Below are 9,769 nucleotides of genomic sequence, written 5' to 3'. Positions count from 1 at the left end.
AATTTGTTGGGTATTTTTGGTGTACATTGTGGAAGAAATTGAAGATAGATTTGAAGTTTAGCTCATCACATCATCCATAGACTGATGGACTGATAGAAGCTATGAATCACAGTTTGGAAAATTTGCTGGGATGTTTGGTTGGAGATAAACCAAGGGATGGGATATGATTTTATCATAGGTAGAATTTTCATACAATCATTTGTCAATAGAAGTACTACTAAATCACCATTCTAGATTGTATATGGGAGTAGTCCTAGAAATGCTACTGAACTAAAGCAATTGGATAAAAGAGAGATAAGTAGTGCTGAAGCAAAAGATTTTGTTGAACATTTGAAGAACATTCATGACGAGGTAAAGAAGCACATCATAAGGATGAATACACAATATAAGGATAACAAAAATGTGGAAAGGAGATATAAGGAATTTCAAATTGGAGATGAAGTCATGGTTCATTTGAGAAAGGAGCATTTTCTTGTGGGTATATATAATAAGTTGAAGATGAAGAAGTTTGGACCATGCAAGATAGTGAAGAGGCATGATTCTAGAAATGCATATGATGTGGAGTTTCTTACTAAATTGAATATTTCACCAATATTTAATATTTCAGATTTGATAGAGTATTATGAAGGAGGTGATGGAGGTGAAGTTGGAGAAGCACATTGGAGCATTGCAACAACTAGTTCAGCTACAAAGGAGATTGAGGAGATACTAGATAGTTGTGTTGGAAAAAGTACCAGAAATAGAACTTATGAGGAATATCTAGTCAAATGGAAAGGAGACTAGTTGAGGATTATCATGGCTATCAAAGGAGGAGTTTAACCATCCTATTTTTCCTCTAAACACTTAAGATGTGATGGGGTGACTTCTTAAATTACCCCAGGTATTTGATACAGGAGCATCCTTGGTGCAAGGGAAATCTTGCATCACCCAAAAATATTTTAATTTCAGTCTTTTCCATTTTAACAAGGACTAGTAGATAGGGTGGTTACAATTTATGGGAACTTACTATTTTTAGTAAGTTTGTCATAGGAGCTTAGAATGTTCTCATTTTCTAGAGGAAGGTTAATTTCAGAGTTGCAAGCCTATCATAAAAATCTCATTGCTCAAGCATTAGTATTAGAGAAGCAATTGTGGTTTTTCAATGGAAAAATTTGTAGAAAATATTTAGGCTCACCTTTGGAGGCCTTAGAGTTCTCGGATGGGGTTCAAAAATGTGATAGAAGGGTGCTAGCATAGTTCTGATTTTTTAGATTAGGAGCTGGAGTTTTCAAAAATTGGCTATAATATCCAATTAGAGCAATAGTTCATGAGTTATGGCCTTCAAAAGTTGGGCTATCAAAATTTCTAAAATAATTTGTCAAATATGTATTTTTCTAACTCTATGTATATTGTTAGGGTTTGTTGGCCCTAGGTATTAAGTTTGGGCATCTAGAACCTTCTTGAGTAGCGTAAAACTACCTATTTAAGAAAGGCTTGAACATTGTCTAATATAGCTCTGGGTGATAGTTTGCAACTTGTCTTGCAAATTATTGTACTAAAGGCATATATGTGGGTTAGCATATTATACTTATGAATTTTTTAATTACATATTTCTGGTGCAAATAAGAAGTCCATATTTTGTTCTCACATTTTTTGTTGTTTCTATGTTTTTTTTTATCAATTTATGGTATTAAGGGGAGCTTCCAGCATCATTTCTCAAGTCCATCATTCACCCCAAATTATAGATTTGTTGGTCCTTTATCTAAGATGTAGTTCTAGACTTTGGCCTTTAACCTAATATATTATACAATAGATTCCCCTAGTCCTCCTTTTCTCTAGCTCTAGTAATACCCCTTAGAGTCCTTAAGTTACTCAGAGCTACTCACTTCAGTGGCCATATCATGTGCATTGACATTTTCATTGATCCCCAGTAGTGGATGCATCAATAAAGGAGGTCAAAACCTAAGTGGAATCCAAAAAATACTTAGTATCACATTCCAAGGTGCATGTCTTCTTTCCATAATGAAGTTCTATGAAGAGTGTGGTTCCTTAACTTATAATTCATGAGGAATCATTATCCATTTTTGGATAATTAATCTCTTTGCATCTTTTAACACTTTTTCCTACATTTCTTGGAATTATGAATAAGAAGCTTTTTGAAGAGGCTTTATGTGTTTCTCACCTTTTTCTAAAACTGCAACTTTGAACAAGTAATAATAATATGCATGTGGGTCCTTTGCCTAATACCTTAGATGAAAAAGTTCTAACTCCTCTACATATCTCTATAGTTTATCCTAGTTTTCCCTAGTGATCTCATTTTAAATCCAAGACATAAATGTTCTCAATTGAATATCTCCTACCTACATTAAGGGATTCAATTCTAGATCATTAAAAATATCTAGATTATGCATGTACAGTTCATACAAACAAAAAATAATGGCTGCAAGATATTGTTGGAAGGCAAAGAAAAATTCATGAGGAATTTTTAAAGAGGAATTATGACCTTGAATAATATGATTCATCCTATAATTCAGCATCTTGTCTTTAAGGAATAGAGTATATACTTGAGTTGGTGGTCTACACTAAAGAAATTTAGGCATCATTGTAGTCAATTGAGTGACCTTATCTTTCAAAGCTACAATCTTTACCTCTTGGTCCAATAATTCTCTTTGTTGATTATTAACGGTTTGTTGAATTTTATTCTTTTCTACTAGCCACATAACCTTTTCTATTAAAAAGTGTTGGTATAGGTTGATTATTTCTATTAATGGCATGAAAAGGTCTGATGGGGGAATTTATCCTTGATTATTGATATCAACTCACTCAAAATCATCATCATTTTGTGTTTCACTAGAGTTTTCAACTATAGGATTAGCAATAGACTTTCCTTTCCATAATTCAATGGCTCTTTTTGGATTTTCAAAAGATGGTTGTTGTTGTCAAGGATTACTTTACTGATGAATCTTCACCATTTAGTGATCCCATCTTATGGGTGGATTTCCATTTGATAAATAGTGCATGCAACGTAGGTCAACTATGTCATCAGATATTTATCAGATTTGGGTTCAACATTTGTGGTAGTCACCCATTAGTTATCACATGATTGGTAAAAAATATTGGTCGAATCACCAATGTAATATACATTTAGGATACATTTGTTTTAAAAATTTCATCATCTTTTGTATGTTGTTTCTTATTGGCCCACATTCTTTCACTATTACTACAATCGAATAATTTTTTCTTGGGTTGGGTGTCGCCTACCATTTTCTTGATGTGTGTTGACCACTAGCCCCATTTAGCCAATTGTTTCCTATTGTGGGTTTGCATGAGAAGGTGTTTTTCACCTACATTTGACATTCCCACTTGTTAATCCTACATAATCCGCAAACTTAGATTAGACTATAAGATATTATTGTTCTACACAATTCGCTCTTTTCTGGTCTAGAGACTAACATTTCTTATTATTTTTGAAGTTTCACAATGTTGATTACATTTCCCATTGACTCATGGACCATGGTTTTTGTAAAAGGAAAATAATTTTTAATTCATTTTTTACTTTGATAGTGGTATTGGTATAGTAGTACTAGTTATTTTTTTAGTTTTATTGTCCAGTGTCCACTAGTGATTGGACATCTCACATGCTAAGATAGTCTATAGGTTTTTGAATTATATTAAGTAGTACCATAGACTATAGTACCATAGCAATAGTGCCCTTTTTTTGAGAATGAATCATATTATTGTTATTATATGTAGTCTAAGTATTCTAATGTCACTATTCACAGTCTTTGACTTGTCACTATTTGAGTCTTTTGTTCAATCACTAAGTTGATTTATTTTTTGTAGCCTTTATCAGTTTGCAATGTCAAACAAGAGGGGTAATAGGGGTTTTGGTAGGATCCCTAAAAACCAAGAGAGGCCACCATTACCAAAATATAGAACAATATTGACATACTTTGGTGGTGGAAATGTTGGCAACCTACATGTTTCACAAGTTAGATCTCCAATGCTTATTAAAAAAAGAGATTCATCACAAGTTGGAGACTTAGACCATATTGAATAAGTTCAAGTTGGTGAACCTGATATCTCAGTTGAGGATGAACTTGAACACAATTTGGAGGTACTTCCCAGAGTAGGGAGTCATAAACTAATATTATAGATTTAGAGTTGGTTCTAGACTAGTCGGTTGAGAAAACCAAAAGTGATTCTTTAAATCATGTCCATGCACAAAAGGGGAAAAGAAAATTGGAATCAAAGAAAGATCAATTTCACTGTGATCTGTCCAAAAGGAATTTTCAATTAGAATGGGTGGAAAAGTACTGGTTCATTTAACCAATTCCCAATCCAATTGATGGTGAGCCTCCTATAGAATGCAGATTTAATATTTGCACATAGATAACAAAGAAGGAGAAGAGGTTGTAGCCTAAATTTGATACCATAGAAAAGAATGTCAGTAAAGTTTACAAAAAGGAAATTATATCTGGAATTCAAAAATCTATGCTAGCTTGGAAAATAAAGGACAACTTTCTACATATTAGGAATGTTGAAATATATGAGTTACACGAGCAATTACGAGAGAAGCATTTTGTAGTAAAAGGTTCCATTGAAGATTTCATTAGGAAAGTAATAGAAGTGCAAAATATGGAAAAAATAGTTCAATTAAGTGTGGTCTTTTATATTTTGAGTAGAGGATGTCCTATGATAGACTACCATTCAATTATTTCCTTATTGCACTTTTTCAAAATTCAAAACTATCCGAACAATCATTAGTCACTAAATAGTGGGTGGGAATGGGCTAGATGTCTTACACAGGTTTAAAAATAAATTGCATTGTCTCTAGATGAAGTTATAGCAATTGATAATACTTCCTTGGTGTGCATGCATGTTTATACTATAAATGATCTTTGTCATCAATGCTTTCTACTACCTGTTGCTAAATTGAATTGTAGTGTGATAGCTGAAAATTTATATGATTTATTCATGAGTATTCTAATTGAATGTAGAGGTTTTGATAACATGGAGATTGCCAAAAATTTGGTGTGTGTTGGTTATGCAAGGTCATAAATATGGTCTTTGCAAAATATCAAGAATGATTTGGCACCCTACGCTATTCCCATTTATTGCATGGCCTACCAAAAAAAAATAGCTTTTGGAATTATCAGTGATTTTGGTTATGTAAGTAAAGTGGAATCTCTAATCAAAGAGATTTACCAATACTTTTTTCAAAGTCCAAAACGAGTCCAAAAATTTCAATACTTTTCTTAAGGACTTACTGATGGGAGGAAGCTTCTTAAAGACAATGATACCATATGGATCTCTTTGGATAGTCCAGTGCATTGAGTATTCTCTAAATATCCATCATTACTTGGACTAACCCACTCAATGCAAGATAGATTCCCTTAGCCATATTCAAGTCTAACTAATTTTAAGATACTCTTAACTTTAGTAGCTATTCTCTCCATCCTATAGGACATGAGAAATATCATAAAAAAGACTCAACAAAAAGCTATATACATTGCAAAATATAATAAGCTACATAGAATGACATGTAATAGCCTAGATACTTTGTATCAATAATTATCATTAGATGAATCAAAGTTTTCAAAGTGGATAGAAATCATATATTTGAAAAATCCTAGAAACTTTTTACATATTGGTGCAAATGATGAGTTATGTGCCAGGGTACATGGAGTTGACATACTAATATAGTACTATGCCTGCGTCAACCCCAACTCCAACCCCAATGAAGTAAGAAGCAAAGTAGAATCAGAACCAAAGAAGGTACTTTCATGTGTTACAAGTGAAGACCTTAAGAAGATCAAATACTCTATGGTTGACTCTATCAAGTGAGTTTGCTACAAACTTTCATCAAAAATTAGATTCAGATTCCCTCCATAAGAACTACTCAAAGAAATTTCAATTGTTTTTCCTCAATATTGGTCTCTAAACTGTCTGATTGATTTTTGAAGAAGGATGAAAACTTTGATTCAAATTTTTTGAAAACCTAAAGTAATTAATAAAGTAACTATAAATAGAATTTTAAATGAATCTTGACTAAGAGATCAATCATATTCTTTTGCAAACACAATGAGGGAACAATATGTTCTTATGGAGAATTCAAATGAAAAGGGAGCGGTAACAAAGCTTTGGAAAAACCTTGGTGAGAGAAATCAGTTGAGAAAGTCAATACCAAAATATTTCAAGCTTACCAATTTATGTTTGACAATGATATTGGATTTAGTGGAGGATGAGAGTGTTTTCAGTACTTTGGGCTTCCTAAAGTCAAAGGTAAGAAACAAATTAGACAAAATTCTCTACAATTTTAGGTATGAGGTAGGTAGTTTCTCTTATGATAGGGCTCTCAATATTTGGAGAAACCAATGTCAAAGAAGAGGGATGGCCAACATTTCAAACCCAAGTGGCAGTGGTAGTGGTGGTGGCAGTGGCAGTAGTGGTGGCAGCGGTAGCAGTGGTGGTAGTGGTTCATGTCCTGATATTGGAAGCAATGAAGATGATATTGACTTTGGTATGCATATTGATACTAATAGTTAATCTAAAGAAAACACAATGAAAAATGAAAAGTTATATGCAATAAATGAGGAGGATTCTAATGATAGTGATGCTGAGATGGTCCAAGCAGAGTGACAAATATAGCAGCTTCTCAACTTCAAGTTCTAACTTCTGTGTGAGTGAAGTAGTAGGCTAGTATCTTTGATCTAAGATTCTATCTACTAATTAATTATAATTTTAGAAGTTAATTCATAGCCTTCATTCATTCCCCTTTTGTAGATTCTTAATTTTTTTTTTAAACATGTTGAGATTTTCATTGATTGTATTTTTTAAACATGTTGAGATTTTCATTGATTCTAATTTTAATACAATAGTACATGTTGAACTTGTGATTTTCATTAATCTTATTTTTTAGACATTTTTACTTTTATATTTTCATTCATTCTAGTGTCTTTAAGAAATTGTAATATAATGCATTTAATAGAATAAGTTCTATTTTTCATAATATTTGTATTATAATTTATATCATAAATGAGCCTATAAAATAATACATTTAACAATTAAAAACAATTACAACCCTTTGCAAATGACTCAATGTCAAATTAAAATGACCCTAAATTCCCTTTTACAAATGCAAGAGAGCAACAATAGTTGCAAGTCGGTTTGTAATTGTATATATAATCATATTATTACTACATAATATATTATGTGTGTACAATCACATTGCCAATTTTACACATTATCAATTGTACAATTTTTTCAAGTAGGAGTAGGGAATTTTTTTCCATCTACTCTGTGTAGTAATAGCATGCCAGTGCCTAGCTATCCAAATTTCTTGATATGCTGGCTCTTGATTCTTGTAACAATTAACATTAAAAAAAGTTGAAATTAAATCCAAAATTTGAAATTAAAGAGCAACAAGTAACAAAAAAATTATAATACTACCACTTACTAAGTTGTTACTTCTTAGTGCTATCAGCTATGACTGCCACTAATAGCAATAAAAATAGTTTGAGAAGATGACCCAGCTCCAATGAAGTTCTTTAGGGTGCTCCATTTTGCATCATTTGGAATTCACAATTGTTTGAGGTTATAGCTAATAGTTGTAACCCCATAAAAAATGAATACTTCATAGAGTTGGTTTTATATGAATCAAGGAATTTATCTATAACTGCATTCGTTGTTGATAGTGGTTTGATGAAACTTGCAAGTCTTTCTAGACTGGTTTCCTTAGGCAAGTTGCTTAAACTAGAATTCATGGTGTTCTGCAACTTTTTCATGTAATCTTCTTTTCCAATGAATTTTCTATCTAAGTAAGTTGGATTTGGTAATCCAACATTTAGCAAGTTGAGTATGATGTGATTCATCTTCATCAATTCTTTGGAAGTAGATTTGAGAGCTTCATCTATTTCCATTACTTGTTTACAATTGTGACATATAGCAAAAGTCATTATAAAGACATCCAAGCAATTGTTTATTCCATGGTTTGCCAAATCTCTATCACTAGGCCTCTGTACTTTATTCAAAATTTGTTTAGCAAGATATTTAAGGAGTTGGTGAAGATTTCTCTTTTACCCTCAACACCTTTTTACATTTTCAAAGACAAGTTTGATATTGTTATTTAAATCAAGCCATTTAAACAAACTATCACTATTCGTCATTATTATGTCTCAATTTTCTTATTTGATAAGCTTAACCATGTATATTATAGTATCCTTGACATGATGGCTTTTGGAAGATATCATTCTATTTTGTGCAATTACATTCTCCATCTTTTTCTTCATTTTAGACATCTCTATTTCACTTTTTTTCTATATTTCCTCTAGTTGCCCTTGCCAATTAGTTACTCTCTTCCTCTTATCCTCTAGTTTCTTCTTCAAATATTGGATTGTCTTTGTAGTAGTTACCTCTCTTTTTTTCTCAATCTTGAGTTCCCTTTTCAAATCATGGATTGTCTTCATAGTGGAATCCTCCTTTTTCTTCACATTGTCCAATTCCTTTTTTGTGTTCTCTAATTCTTTCTTCAAATCTAGGATTTTCTTTGCAACTGACTTCTCTTTTTTCTTTGCACTCTCCAATTCCTTCTTCATATTGTGGATTGTGTTGCTATTTTCAGTAGCACTAGACTCCATTTTCTTTGCATTCTCCAATTCGTTCTTCAAATCAAGGATTATTTTTGTAGTTGATTCCTCTTTTTTCTTCATATTCTCCAATTACTTCTTTAAAGTATGGATTGTGTTTGCACTAGAGTCCTCTTTTTATTTTCATTCCCCAATTCCATCTACAAATTATCAATTATCCTTGCTTTAAACTCATCTTTTTTCTTTTCATTCTCCAATTCAATCTTCAAATTATTATTTTCCTTGACAGCAGAGTCTAGGTCAGATTTCAATTTATTGTTGACCTGTGCACTACTCTCTATAGACTTGAACAACTATGCAGTAGAGACCTTTTATGCTGAATTCTTTTTTGGCATTCATCCAATTCTTTAGCCAAATTTTTCACTTTTCATTCATCTTTTCTTGCTGGACAATTGCCTCTATAGGAGAAGAATTCTTTATCCTATTTTGCAATTCTTTGAAACTATTGTCTATTGCTTTCTCCTTGGCCTTCACATTATCAAGGTTTACCTGTAAATTTTCTATTTTCTTTGTAAACCTTTTGTTTTCCCTCTCTACTTTCTAAATTGTAGAGTAGACCATTTTTTTGCTCTCTTTTGATATATTGATTTTGTCAATATTTTTCACTTTTGAAAAATCCATTTGAAGATAGGTAACTTGTACATCGTTACAATTTCTTACACTGGTGGATTATTATCTCTAGCCAAAGGCATAATAGCCATGAAGTTCATCATTTCATTGTTTGGATCATATGTTGGAAATATTCTATTAGTAGATCCCTAACATTGAACAATTGCATCACTTTTTAAAATCTTCATAACTTGCCTATTTCTTTTGCTTGTCTGATCAAACTTTGATGCAAACTTGTACAAACTAAAATATGGGTTTATTGACACAATTGAGTATTTGAAAGGTGAATTATTAGTTGTATTTTTGTATTCTCCTCCAACTCCAATTAAAGTAACTCCACCTACAATTGTATTTTGAAGATTGCCAACATACTTAAGATGGCCCATTCCAAATCCTAGTATTTTAGGACTATTTTAAGGGTTTTGTACAGAAGCTAGTGCTACTGGTGCATACATTGGTGAAGCACTTGTTTGACATTTCTTGTGGTGTAATTGTTATAACTTTTTCTTTTTTGTACAATGTTCATCTGTGCT

This window comes from Cupressus sempervirens, chromosome 2, assembly GCF_028749045.1.
Source record: "Cupressus sempervirens isolate cs-2001-9-10 chromosome 2, ASM2874904v1, whole genome shotgun sequence".
In the NCBI taxonomy this organism is placed as follows: Eukaryota; Viridiplantae; Streptophyta; class Pinopsida; order Cupressales; family Cupressaceae; genus Cupressus; species Cupressus sempervirens.
Note: the sequence above shows the minus strand (reverse complement) of the source record.